Source organism: Arvicanthis niloticus, chromosome 18 (genome assembly GCF_011762505.2).
Source record: "Arvicanthis niloticus isolate mArvNil1 chromosome 18, mArvNil1.pat.X, whole genome shotgun sequence".
Classification (NCBI taxonomy): Eukaryota; Metazoa; Chordata; class Mammalia; order Rodentia; family Muridae; genus Arvicanthis; species Arvicanthis niloticus.
Genome location: NC_047675.1, coordinates 52,892,428 through 52,905,938, shown reverse-complemented (window position 1 = coordinate 52,905,938; position 13,511 = coordinate 52,892,428). Strand labels below are relative to the sequence as shown.

The 13,511-nt window shown below is 43.4% G+C and overlaps 1 protein-coding gene across 13 annotated transcripts in view; it reads right to left on the bottom strand.

Moving 5' to 3' along the window:
• The window catches only part of Pard3 (par-3 family cell polarity regulator), a 551,101-nt gene that overhangs the window by 427,481 nt on the left and 110,109 nt on the right, over window positions 1-13,511 (bottom strand). Inside the window, exon 1 of one of the 13 annotated variants that reach the window (XM_076916067.1) lies at window positions 3,506-3,643. The exons of the other annotated variants lie outside the window; for them this stretch is intronic. The gene's annotated coding sequence lies outside the window, so the exon portion shown is untranslated. Of the gene's footprint in view, window positions 1-3,505; window positions 3,644-13,511 lie in introns of those variants that run through there. 13 annotated transcript variants of the gene reach the window in all.

The following is a 13,511-nucleotide window of genomic DNA, read 5'->3' as shown; positions in this document are numbered from 1 at the left end:
TCCAGGAGTCTACAAAACAGCAAGAGAGTCACCCTGGCTTCCGCATTGTCTTTAAGAAGTGGGACAGTAGCTATGCTAAGTCTGCATTCTCTTAGTTGTCTCTGACTGACAGGGGACAGAGATCCTTTGGTGCCACCAATGGAAACACTGAGAAATCGTGGGGAACTAAAAGGCTGAGTAAAGTGAGAGTAGACCAGGAATTTGACATGGCATAATGAAGCTTGTCAATCATACTGTTTCCTTGTGGTGCTGAGCTAACTCCAAAGGGGAAGCACCTGTCATGACCTAAGCAACAGAGAACAGGGCTTAAAGGAAAAGCAAGGACATAAGCCAATAAGCCTTGACCTAGTGGCACAGCCCTCTCATCCCAGGCCAAAGAGATAAGGCAGGAAGATCATACGATCTAGGCCAGCCTGGGATACATGGTAAGATCCTGAGGGAAAAGTAGGAAAAGGGGGAGGGGAGGGGAGGGGAGGGGAGGGGAGGGGAGGGGAGGGGAGGGGAGGGGAGGAGTCGAGTCATTGGAGAGACAGAGGCAGGGGGATCTCTGAGTTCCAGGTCACCCAGAGCAAAACAAGGCACCTAGCTTCTAGATCAATGCTGTTGGTAAAGGCAGGGCATAGAGACAAAGTTTAAAGAGTAACAAAGTTGTATGCTTGTGTTCAGATTCCTCCTATGCTTTGTATTTTGCAACATTTTTCTGGGGGGTGGGGGAGTGGGTCAGGACTGAGAGGGAGGACATTAAACCATAGTTAAGAAAACCCCTTTCGTCCTGAGAACTCAGCCACCAGAAGCACTGGTGTAAGCAGGACATGTCTCCAGGGCAGAAAGAATGACAACCCTTTCCGTGAACCAGGCTCCTGAGAAGTGGAAACTATGTGAACAGTTAGAAGACCTAAAACCACAAAAACCAAGTAACGCTTGTTCCCTAGGTGACAGTCATCAGTAGTTTCTCATCTTTGTTCCTGGACTGTTACTGAGGAGGGAACACAGTTGGCTAAACATTTTTGATGGCTGTCATGAAGTCCAGGTACAGGAGAAGCGAACTGCTCTCCCATGAAAAGACTAAACCCTGTGCTTTATTACTGACATCTTAACCCTTGAGCTCCAAATAATTCCCCAACCGCATTTCAAATGTAAGTGCTAAATTCTCCTCTTGCCCCTAGGTACTCACTGTTCTGCGGTGCAGCGTGCTTTAACGTGCCTAATGACAGCAACACCACAAAGTACCCTATCTCACCCCAAGTGGTCCCTGGTACCACTTACACTTCAGAGAACTCTGGCAGACTGGCAGGGAGACAACACACCACCATCATGGGCCATTGTCATCATGGGTAGTCAACCATGTGAGGACTCTGTCCTGTCCTACAGTTTATTTCACATGTGAGCACCTGTTTGATGCTTAGGTAGGAGTGCTCACTGGTTCTTAACTACTACTTCTGGTATAGATCTGCCCTTTCTTTGGTTCCTATGTCCCTCTTGGTCCTCTCAGATCATTGACCCACACCACCACCTGCCCCTGGGTACTTAACACATACTTTTGTTTTAGAAAAAAATAAAACAACTTTATAACACTTTTGTCCTTTCTCTTCTGCAAGTGGAACTAAAGTAGGTCTCTTTCTGTATGAGTATGAACTCATATCTCTCTCTCTCTCTCTCTCTCTCTCTCTCAGCTGAACTATATCACCAACTTCAACTACTTCTTCACCTTCACCAGCAATAACAATTTCACAAGAAGAACAAACTTTTTTCTTCTGCATGTAACTGAAGAATGATCCATTATTCATCCCTTCCTAGAATAAACTTCCATGGCCTAGGACTCCCTGCATGATAAGTAGTAAACCGGAAGCTGCATCCCTCTAGAGTGACAACTTGTCTTTTATCACGGCTACGCCACACCTCAAATCTGGAAGACGTGCTGTAGGTATCAGTGGGCATCTACTGACAGGAAATATGTAAAGCACATAAGGAAAGTGACTATGAGAGTCTGTCAGGCAAAAGCTTTAGCAAACTCAGCAATCTTACAAATATTCCCCAAGCTTGGAGTTATCCTGCAGTCTGCCACATAAAACAGGGAAGGCCGTGAAAATGGAAACTTTGAAAGATGTTTTTTCCTTTGAGTGCGCTGAAGCAGATCTTCACCTGACACAAAATCAAACCGCTGCCAGAGCTCATAGTCTCAAAAGCTTCTTTTAGCCCTAATTACTTTGTGATTTTCAGCTGCCGAGAAAAGGTGAGGGCTTTGCTTGCTATCTTCTAGTGAGTATTAATGTTTGACAAGATCTATTGGAGAGAAATCCTGGGATGAGTGGGTTGGGGCAAGTACTCCACAAAGGAAAGAAAGAGCAACACACATAGAAATCTGGCCGTGTTCTATGGTGGAATGTAGCTGCTGCCTCAGTAGCCTAAATTAAAACTTCAAAGAATGATGTCAAGGAGCAGGGTCACAGGGGTTCCTACAGGTTCAGGGTGCATGCAGAGCTGTATCAATTCCAGAGAGAAATACAATACGCAACTCTCACATGAAATACTCAAAAATACATGTTTATCAACAGAGAAACTCTCCTCATCCATCCCAGGGTCACCACGAGCCTGTGCACCTGGTGTGAGGGTGCGTCCAACTTAAACAGACTGCAGGTTCGTGCTTTATCATCTTCAAATACAAACGCAGTCGTCATAACAGATGTGGCAATTTTAAGTCAGCTTCAAAGACATTCTCGAAAGAAAATCCAACGACCTTCATGAATGATAGCTTATTTTTTAATATTGATGTAATCCGTGTTACTCCCACTGCCAAGGGCTACAGTGTATGTTGGGGATGCTGCTAGGTCTCTTTGATAAGACTCCTGTGACATTACACAATCCAAATAACACACAAAAATATGGAAATAAATAGTATATCTCCACAGGTGACACTTTAACAGACACCCAGCTGTTTCATTTCCTGGCTAGGTCAGAATTCCTGCTGCTCCTTGGACAGTAGCCAGGGTAAACTTATAGCCACTGACAAGTCCTCCAAAAACAGGAAAGCAACATCATCAGCTTTAGATACGGCCACGGAGCTACAAAGGCTCAGACGGATGGTCCAAGTTCAGCAGATTTCAGGACTTCAAAGGACTTACAGTTGCCAACAAACTGCTATACAGGCAGTCAGGGCAGGCTTGGCTTTGCACAAATATTTACTCAGATTTGCACTTCAACCACAAAGCTAATAGTCCCAAGCTTATCTCCAGAGGTCCAAGGCAGGGCGCTGCATCACTGCAGGGCAGGCAGGGGGAGAACCAGAAAGGTCACTGTTTTTCTAGTTGCCTTGATGATTAGAAAAAGCCTAGCAAACTCTGAGACTTAAGAGTTTAGTTTTGGAAACTCTCTTGCTAGCCAGCTGGGTATGCTACCATCACTTAGATCAGAAGGAGAATCAGAACACGAACACACACACACACACACACACACACACACACACACACACACACACACAAAGGGAGGAGGCAAAAAACAAGCATACCTTGACCACAGTTCGGCAATGGATGCATTGGAGTGGCTAAACAGCTGCAGTCACTGTCCAGTGAGCATGGGGAAAGTTCTATGTCCATCCAGGTGCAGGGAAACATGGTATCTATAGACTGCATGGAGACCTGCTCCTCATCTCCCTCCACAGATTTAGGCAAATGGCAAAAATCAATCCAGTAACTCTCTGGTCTGAGTTAAAGAAGGAACCTCATTCTGGGCATCTTTCCCTTAATACTGAACACCAATCATCCCCTGAGCCGCCTTCCCAAGAGGGAATCAAGCCAGCTGTTTCTCTGCCATCCACAAGTTAGTCAAGGCATTTACCTACTGAGCCAAAGGTGGCTACACACAGGGAGGACATAAAGGGAATCTGGGCATGGTGGTATAAGGCTATAACCTTAGCACTTTGAAAAATGAGGCAGGAGGTCCAACACTTACCCAAAACAAACAAACAAACATAGAGCAGGAACTGAAGACATCCGGAGAGCCACCACAGTGGTGCTCTCCATCCTTAGTAACCACTGGAACTATCAGCCTAGTCCTCAATAGACCTGGGAGTTCTCCTCAGCCAACCCAATGTGACAACAGTCTTCAAGATGCCAATAAAACCCACTGAGCACAGACAACTCCCAAGAACATCTCAGCACACAGCTGCTCCACAAAACCAAAGTGCCACTTGGCTCTCCTGAAGTAGAACTGGGACACCTGCACAGTTCCAGTGCAAACATATGGCTTTAACCTAGGACCTGAGTGAGACACCATGAGGCAACCACTGTCCTGTGGAAAGCCACCATGTTTCCCCAGAGAGTGGATCTCAGCACTAAACCACACTGAGCAAGTGCTGGGGGCCCTGCCCGAGGCTGGCTGTGTCTAACAGTGTGTACTGAGGAGAGGCCTGGCTTTTAGTTCATTTCCTTAGATCCTTCACGTTCTACATGGGGAAGCACAGGGCAACATTGCTAATTGGCCGTTTCTCTCATGCAGGCATCTCAGATTTTCCTCAGAAAACCCATTATCCCTGTTGTTCTTCCCAACCTTCCCTTGCCAGTTTCACACTTCTCAGTGCAGTTTTGTGATTGAAACAGATTTAGGTCTGGTCAGTATCCTGGAAGGAACAGGCAAAAACCAAGACAGACTTCCAGCAGACACCTCCACAATAACCTACACTTCCTACACGGCTCATGGAAGTTGTGTGATGGCCTCACTCAAATGGAGCAAGGAGATGATGCACCTGTGTGTGCTCACAGATTCCCAAACAGCATCAAATGAACTGACATATTCTGAAGAAAGGGAATTAAGTCAGTCCAGGCCTAAGTACAGCCCTGTACAGTGATTAGTCAAACTCCTCAATCATACAGAGGAGCTTGCACAAATTCGCCAGCAGACTCGTCGGAAAACTGTTTAAAAGTTGTCAGCTAAAGGAAATGGTAATGTTGAGGTACAGATGTGACAGCTAAGGACTTACTGGAGTGGCAGAGCTCAGAGCTCTGAGAGAGGATAATGAGGGGAAAAAAAGGTGCCTAGGGCTGGAACAGGCTGCTTTAATTTTACAGAGTACAAAGTATGTTCCAAGTGTGGGAGTAGAGCTACTGAAAAAGAAAGGCTGCATCTCACACCCATCAGTATGATCCAACAATGATAAGTCCCAGTAGCTTCCTCCCCAATACTCAATAATGACTTCCTTGATTCCCCAGAGATTGGTAATCATCCCCAGAAAGGACTGAACTCCTTTCTTCAGACAAAACGCCTTGTCTCTTAGTCAGGGTTTCTATTCCTGCACATAATATCATAACCAAGAAGCAAGTTGGGGAAGAAAAGGTTTATTCAGCTTACACTTCCACATTGCTGTTCATCACCAAAGGACATCAGGACAGGAACTCAAGCAGGTCAGGAAGCAGGAGCTGATACAGAGGCCATGGAAGGATGTTACTTACTGGCTTGCTTCCCCTGGTTTGCTCAGCTTGCTTTCTTATAGAACACAAGACTACCAGCCCAGGGATGGCACCACCCACAACGGGCCCTCCCACCCTTGACCACTAATTGAGAAAATGTCTTACAGCTGGATCTCATGGTGGCATTTCCTCAAGGGATCTCCTTTCTCTGTGATGACACCAGCTTGTGTCAAGTTGACACACACAACCAGCCAGTGCTCTCCTCCTTAGGAACTAGCAGCTTCCACAATGAACTCTGGAAGCAGTAAGCATAGCTTCAAGGGCCTAGCCGTGACCAAGAGCTGACATTCTTTGAAGAAAGAGGAAGGTACTTTTTTTAGATTGGGCTAAGGAAAACACACAGAGATGTTTGGCATCTAGCTAGACCACCCCATAGGACCCTGAGAAAGCCAGTGTGCCCACAGCATTTGGTCAAAACATAGATTCTGTCACCTCTGACCCTGATGACTGTCAGATGAAACTTCAGGGCAAAAATAAGACTCCAGGAAGAGACAGTTCATGGTGTGCAGGTGTGAACACTAGTTACAGAGGGATGCTCACACACTGTGCCCCAGTAACACAAAACATGAGCTCACAAGACAATCTATAGGCATATATTTTTCTCAACCAACTTTAATAAGGGTTCAATCTTCCCTTTGGTCCATCACCCACTTACGAGGAAGCAGACCTGTTGAGAAATAGTTCTTTGGGGAGATTCCAATCTTTGCTGTTCTCAGCCCAGTCCACTAGCAAACGTCAAACATGAATCAGCAGCCGCAGACCAATCTACTTGGCAGACGCCACACAAAACTCAGCAAGGGCAGTTCAATCCAGAAGAAGCCACAAGGCTTGCCAACTGACTCGAGTCTGTGGAAGCACCAAAAAGCCACAGGAACCTCACAAGACGTTCTTTGGTGAGTGTCTCTCTGTGAAGTCACCACAAGCGGAGCTCAGCAATGCAAAGTGAGACAAACCAATGCATGCATGTCAGCAATGGTGGCGAACCAGAGCAAAGCAGTCAATGCTCGAGCTCCCACTGTCTGTGAGGTCATATTTATATTCTTTCTAAACACACATGCTTTCACGTGTCTGCTATAGCAAAACATCCTTTCACCTGTGTGCCCCAGCAAAACATCATTTGGCATAATCGACTTTCCAGGGAAACCAGACGTTTCCACTTCACAATCCGTACTTTGTCTTTATTAATTGGTTTAATGTGAAACTGACAACCTTATAAGAAATACAGCTATGATGGCATGGCTCTAATGAGATTAGGTGAGGAAAAACACACCAGGGGCCAGTAAAATTGTGGGGGGAAAAATAGTTCAAAGAACTATCAGAGAACCCCACTGTTCACTTCTTGAAAAGGCTCTTCAAACAAGAGAAAGTGAGAATAAAAACAGCTAATGTATGTCAGGTAACACTCTCCCAAATGACTCTTCCCTCGCAGCAATACCAAGTGAGAGGAATGACTGGTGTTCACAAGCGTCCTGAGAGGTGGACACAGAGCTAAGTTCACCATTCAGGATGTAAGAAGCTCCCTGCCTTTCCGTAGGAAAACACCCATGAATCTACAGCAATGCACAGCTGGTTAAATGATTGACAAGATAGCTTCATGGATCCACAGAATGCATATAATGCTAATATTAGCAAAGTTCAGGTCAGACCCAATCCCATCTATCTACTTTTTATTACACAACTTCCTTGATGCCACTGAATCTGTTCAGGTATCAAACTCAAAACCTCGGGATCTTCCACCAGAAGCTCTTCCCAAGCTGCTCGTTAACATGTGGGTACTGAGCTGCCACATAAGCACACAGCACACATTTCCACACCTACTTAGAAACCAAATTTCCCCTCAGGTCCCTTAGGGACAGAGACCTCCCCAAAGCAGATCCTCAGAACATTCTGACCCTTAGCCTTTCCTTCTAAAATCATAATCGCACCCTGACTATTCACATCTGCTTACAGTTTCCCCTTCTGTAACCCCTGCTGGGAAAAAAAAAGTGAATTAAGCATTTAACCCTTTGCTTCTTTCCCGTTACATGACAAATGGTTCTTCTGAACCCAAAACTCCACTGACCCTTCACTGAGCACATTAAAAACCTTTAGCAATGGAGTCAGTCCTCAGCATCTGTAGAAGACTGATCCCAGGATCCCACAGGTACCAAAAGTCAGTCCTCAGCATCTATGGGGGCCTGAGCCTAGGATTCCATAGGTACCAACTAGGTAGCTCCTCAAGTTGCTGGTGTCAAGATGGTGCAAACTTTACACAGAATCATCCACACAAACCCTGTCATGCACTGTATTGGTGGTGCTGGGGCCATGCTAGATAAGCACTGTCCCCTCCTGCATCCATTAAATCATGTCTATATCACACGATATCTAACAGAACCATTACAATGTGATGGGTACAGCTACACTGTTTAGGGAAGAACAAAGAGACAGGAAGGTCTGTACGTTTAAAATGATTGCAATTTTTAGGGTTTGTTTTAGTTTTTTACTTTTCTGGACTATTTCTGACTTGGGGTTGAATCATAGATGTGAAATTTATACATTATACAGTTGGCTTTATTGGCCACTCAAGCATGTTTAAAAAAAACAAAAAAACAAACAAACAAAAAAAACCCTTTTAATAATAAACCTATTTTCCCCATGAACAAATCTCATGTGATTTAACACATTCACTCCACCTTATCTATCTTATAGTGACAATTTGAAAATGGGTTCATTCAAAACAAAAATAACATTAGCTCAATGTATACAACCACCATTCCTTTTGTTAAAAAAAAATTAAGTCTTAACTGTATACAACACAATTACAATGTATCTTTTAGGGCCACCTGCTTGGCTCTTTCAAAGCATATGTTTTTATGTATCTTTGTAGCTTTTAAGTTCCCATTGATTACTTTTTTTTATTATAAAATGAAAACTAGTGGTACCCTAGCTTGTGTTCCTCTCAAGCAAACAAAGAGTAGGATGGGACATGAGACAGAAACAGAGAAAGTGGAATATGAGCAGAACATGGGCAGAAGAAAAAAAAAATTCAGGACACATTGTGAGGGTGCACAGGGAATGGCAGCCCTAGAACCAAAGACCCTCTCACTGCCTGGACAGTGCTATAAAGATGCTGCATTTTCATGCAAGGGCAGGAACAAAGTTGCAGTAGATTTATGTGTTTTGTAACCCAAACCCTTGTGAATACGGCACAAAGAAAACACTAGGGGGCAGTATGACCATCTATAACCTAAGAACAAATTTGGTTTCCAAGAATTGAAGCATAAACACAAGCCTCAGGGTGAACCAGGCAGGCACTATGGCCCACACCTGTAAGCGCAGCCCTGGGACCATGAAGCAGGAGGACTGCCATCTGTATCAAGACAGTCTGAGTTACATAGTGCAATCCTGTTTCTAAAACAAAGCAAAAATGACCAGGACAACCAAAATTAAGGGCCAGGAGAGATGTGGCTTCACAATCACAGAGATGCCCTGTGCTCATTAGATATGGATTTCCTATTTATAATCTCTGATGGTAAGTCAATCAAATATTTGAGAGGGACAGCCTAGAAACAGACTTCTCATGCAAGCAAACTGTAAATTTTTTTTCCAACCTCTAATTTGTTTATCACAAAACATTGTGTTTGGATCTTGTTAGTTTGATGCATATCTGTTCCTGGTCTGAGCTTGCTAACAAACCATCTACAGATAGCTGTGGGGACCCCTCCAGTGGCCCTGAGTTGATCATAACCAAGTCTTCTTTGTTCCCGTGTATCCCAGGCTAGCCTTGCAGATGATATGTAGCCAAGGATGACTCTAGACTTCTAATGAGCCATAAAGAACACCAATTTTAACAGGCTGAATATAAAACACATTTTCTCTTCTCTATATGGGGTTCTTTGGGGCTTTCCTACTCAAGATCTAATTTTCACCTTTATGATAAAATATACCTCCATCTGCAGTACAGTCCATCCAATATTTTCTTGAGATGACTAACCTAAATTCCAGGAAATATTATATGATAATGTATGATAGATATACTGTCTGTAGAGAATTTAAACATTGTTACCAAAGATCCAATTATCAATGTTCAAGTTTTCATACTAATTGAATCTTGGCTCGATGACAGAAACCAAGGGACAAATATAATGGAAGCAACCATGGGCTTCAAAGACTGTGGTTGAAGCGTTATCTCTTGTCTTTCCACAGAGCTGGTGCAAGAAAGTCTCTAGCTCTGTCCACTGACTCTTGAATCCTTGCATATGAAAGGACCAAGCTGACAAGACCCAACAGGGTTTGCTTTCCCTTCCAGCTCTGCTTCCAGAGCTAACCAGGCACTTCAACTGCTCTCTAATGACAGTAATCAAACTTCTGGTAATAGGGACCTACATGTGCCTGCAGAGTTCACTGTCCTTTTCATTAATTATGTGCTGTGGACTAAGAAGACTCTGTTATGATGAACTCAGGGCCACGGGAGGGTTCCCCACAGCTATCTGTGGATGCCTTGTTAGCAAGCTCAGACCAGGAACAGATGCTGAATCAAACTTGAAAAAACACATGCATGTCAGCTAGAGGGGGACATGCCACCATGAGCAGAGACCTTTACAAAACATTCGAAACTGCACCAGGAGTGTGGGATGGACAAGCTATGCCCTTTTCTATATTAGGGTGACTATATATTCCATGACTCCACACGGAATCATGTCCGGTGCACGCTCTGACTCAAAGTGCCCAGGTCCGGCAGAGCCTTGGCAAGAGCACAAATAAATGCCACATTTTAAAAAAATAAACGAATGCTTTCAAAAACCATTTCATGCTTCCCTAAGTTTCAGGGTGAAAAACAAAAAGAGAGAAGTGGGAATTCAAAGATGCTTGTGGGAGTCTGAAATCCATTTGGTGATAAAAGAGAATCTTTGTCGAAATTAAAAAAAAAAAAAAAAAAAACACCCACTTTCTGTCCTTAAATTAATTGCTAACTTTTTATACTAGCGACCCCCAAACCAGGAGATTTTGCTAATTAGCACATTGCTGCTACCCGTTTTTTTTTTTTTTTTTTTTTTTCACCTTCATTTAACTTTCCTGGAGATCAAAATAACAACAAAAAACCTAACCACAACCACCTTTTTTAGAAGACTTTTTAGATTTTATATCCTTTGGTAGAAAGACATGAAAATGTGTACAGGTGTCCATTAAAGCCCAGAGGATGTGTCATATGACAATATTACTCAGAGAATGTTTCTCAAAGTCACCTTCTGGTCTAATTTGCTCAATCCGATATACACTAGTACATTGAGGATACATCAGAGAAAATGTAATTCCCCACAAAGAAAGCCTGAGGTGAGTGGACTATGAATGGGCTATCCTGGAGTGAGAGGTAAATTAAAGGTGGGGAGGCTGAGACATCCAAACTCCAAAGTCAGATGGAAGAGGCTCCAAAGTCAGATAGAAGAGGCTCCTGGCAGGTGGGACTCTGCCCTTAAGGATGGGATACAGGTCAAGCTATATACAGTTCACTTAGCAAAAGGACTTGGAAGGAGAGGCTAGGATAGAGACAGACTAGTGTCCAAGGACTGGTGTTGATCCTCCAAAGGCCAAGGGAAGCTGCCAAGAAACATACAAAGAAAATGGGTTAAGAACTGGAAGGAAAGGGTACTTCCAGTGCTAGATGATGCTGGCCAGTAGGCAAACAGAGCAGAAAAGTCAAGGCCCAGTCCCATCCTGCCATCAAGCTCTACCTAGCATCCCCTAATCAGGGAGCACCTGGCAAATCAAAAACCACAAAGTGTTGAGCCACAAAGTGATTATGGTTGCTTCATGATTGCTGAGCCTGGAATCTCTGTAAGATGAAGAAGATACCGGGAGCTATTCCATCAGGTGAGCAACAGGTCAGTCAAAAAATTGACAATTGGGTCAGTCACTACTACCGTTAAATTTAAAATAAATATGGATGTCTCTAAGTATTTGTTCATTTCTGTGGTTAGGCTGGTTAGAATTTACCCACAATTCCCACTTGTTCATAAAATTAATACAGTATAAGAACACACGCCATGCAGCACTGGCTTGATGGATGCTGAGACACTGATCCCCCAAGCAGAAGACAACAACCAGCAAGGGACCAGGGACTTGTGCCAGAGAAGCTTCAGTATCAGCACAACTGAGATGCAGAGCAAGTCCATCTGGCCTGGAGCTACTTCCACTGGAGAGAAAAAGAAAGGCATCTGATATAGTGTTTAAGATCATCACTGTGACCCGGTGAAACTTTTTACCCTTACGATGTAATTCTGGAGGGCTGCATAAAAGTAGAGTCTTTGAACCCCTATGTAGCTCCCACCTAGCTGCAATGTTTACTAATTATTTTGGCAATACTGACTGGTTCCCTTTCAGGGGGTGGCTGGGGAGGAGCCACTGACCATACCACTGGGCTAAGCAGCTGTGTCAATAACTGTGTGTTATCGGCTTGAGGTGAGATGGTAAGGAGTCAGCACTGAGATCGAGACACTACATATCCTGGGCTGCCGTCACCCTGTAATAGCAGAGGATGAACTTGTCGATGACTTTCAATTGCTTTTCATTCCCGTGTCCATCCTCAAGCCCTCGAATTATAGCCCGGCCCCATCACATCCAGTTTATGTGATGCTGAGGACTAAACCCGGGGCTTTGAGAATGCTAAGCAAATCATAGTTTAAATGAGGGAAGTTACATTATTAGTTCTTTTCCTTCCCATCTGTATCACTTCTTATACCCCAATTCAGTCAATACACTGCTTTATACGACCCCACCCCCGCCTAGAACTAGGTCACCCCCCCATGAGGATTAAAAACTGGAAATTTCTCAACAAGGAAAGTTTAGTCTTTAAAGCGAAGAGTTTCTGCCATAAAGTAATCAGAGGGAAGCAAATATTTCAGATGTGTTTGGGGTTTGTGGTTTAAACTATTGTGGGAGCTGTTGATAAATGTACATTTTTTTTTTTACCTAATTGCTTATGGGAAAGCTAAAATTAAATATTTAAAAAATTAGATGTTACCCTTGAATAAGTTATATACAAATATAGAAACCACATTAACTGGGGTTGCTAAGGAAGCAAAAACCCCCAAGTACAACACATGAATAAGGAGAAATTAAGATTCATACCATCTTAATATTTATACAACAAAAAATGATATGGAAAGACTCATCAGGAATACATTTGTTCCTGCAAGTCAGGAACACATCAGCTACCAGAGCCACTTTTTCTTCTAAAACCAGGAGGTAATTCTGCTCGTGAAAAAAAGTTGCACTTACATGGTCTACTTTGTTGTTGTTGTTGTTGTTGTTGTTGTTGTTGTTGTTGTTGTTGTTGTTGTTGTGTGGTCTAAGACATTATTTCTTTCACAAATGAAAAAGGCAAATAGAATTACTGCCACCTTATAGAACAAGAAAACATGCTTCCATACATTCCTAGCAAGTAGCTTCCTAATGGTACACTCAGCGAGAATACACACAAGTCCTGGTGTTCTGTGACAAACAGTGCGGTACTTGGCACATCTATTTATCTGCATGTCTCATCAACTACAAGTGGCAGTATCCACAGTGGAGAAAAAGACTCATTTAAAAATACATCTGTGGGAGCTGGAGAGATGGCTCAGCTGCTAAGCACTGGCTGCTCTTTTAAAGGAGCAGGCTTCCATTCCCAGCACCCACATAGCAGCTAATAGTCATCTGTAACTCCAGTTCCTATTTTTGATACCCTCTTCTTGCTTCTGAGGGGACTGCACACGCAGGGTATTCAGAGATAGATATATACATATACACACATATACACACACACAAAGACACACACTCACACAAGAAATAAATAAATCTATTTTAAAAAATACAACTATGGCATACAAAGCTAAGTCCAAATGACTATAATTCTATTGCATATCACTTTTATTGACAAGGACAATCATAACTGCACACTTGGGTGTGCTTCCTTCTTGTATTCTGCGAATACTTATGGAGAATAGCAATTGAGTACAAAACCCCAAGACTCCTTTGTGTTGGAACAAAAGAGTTTGAAAGTCTGGATTCAGTTCCCACCTGGTGGCTCAC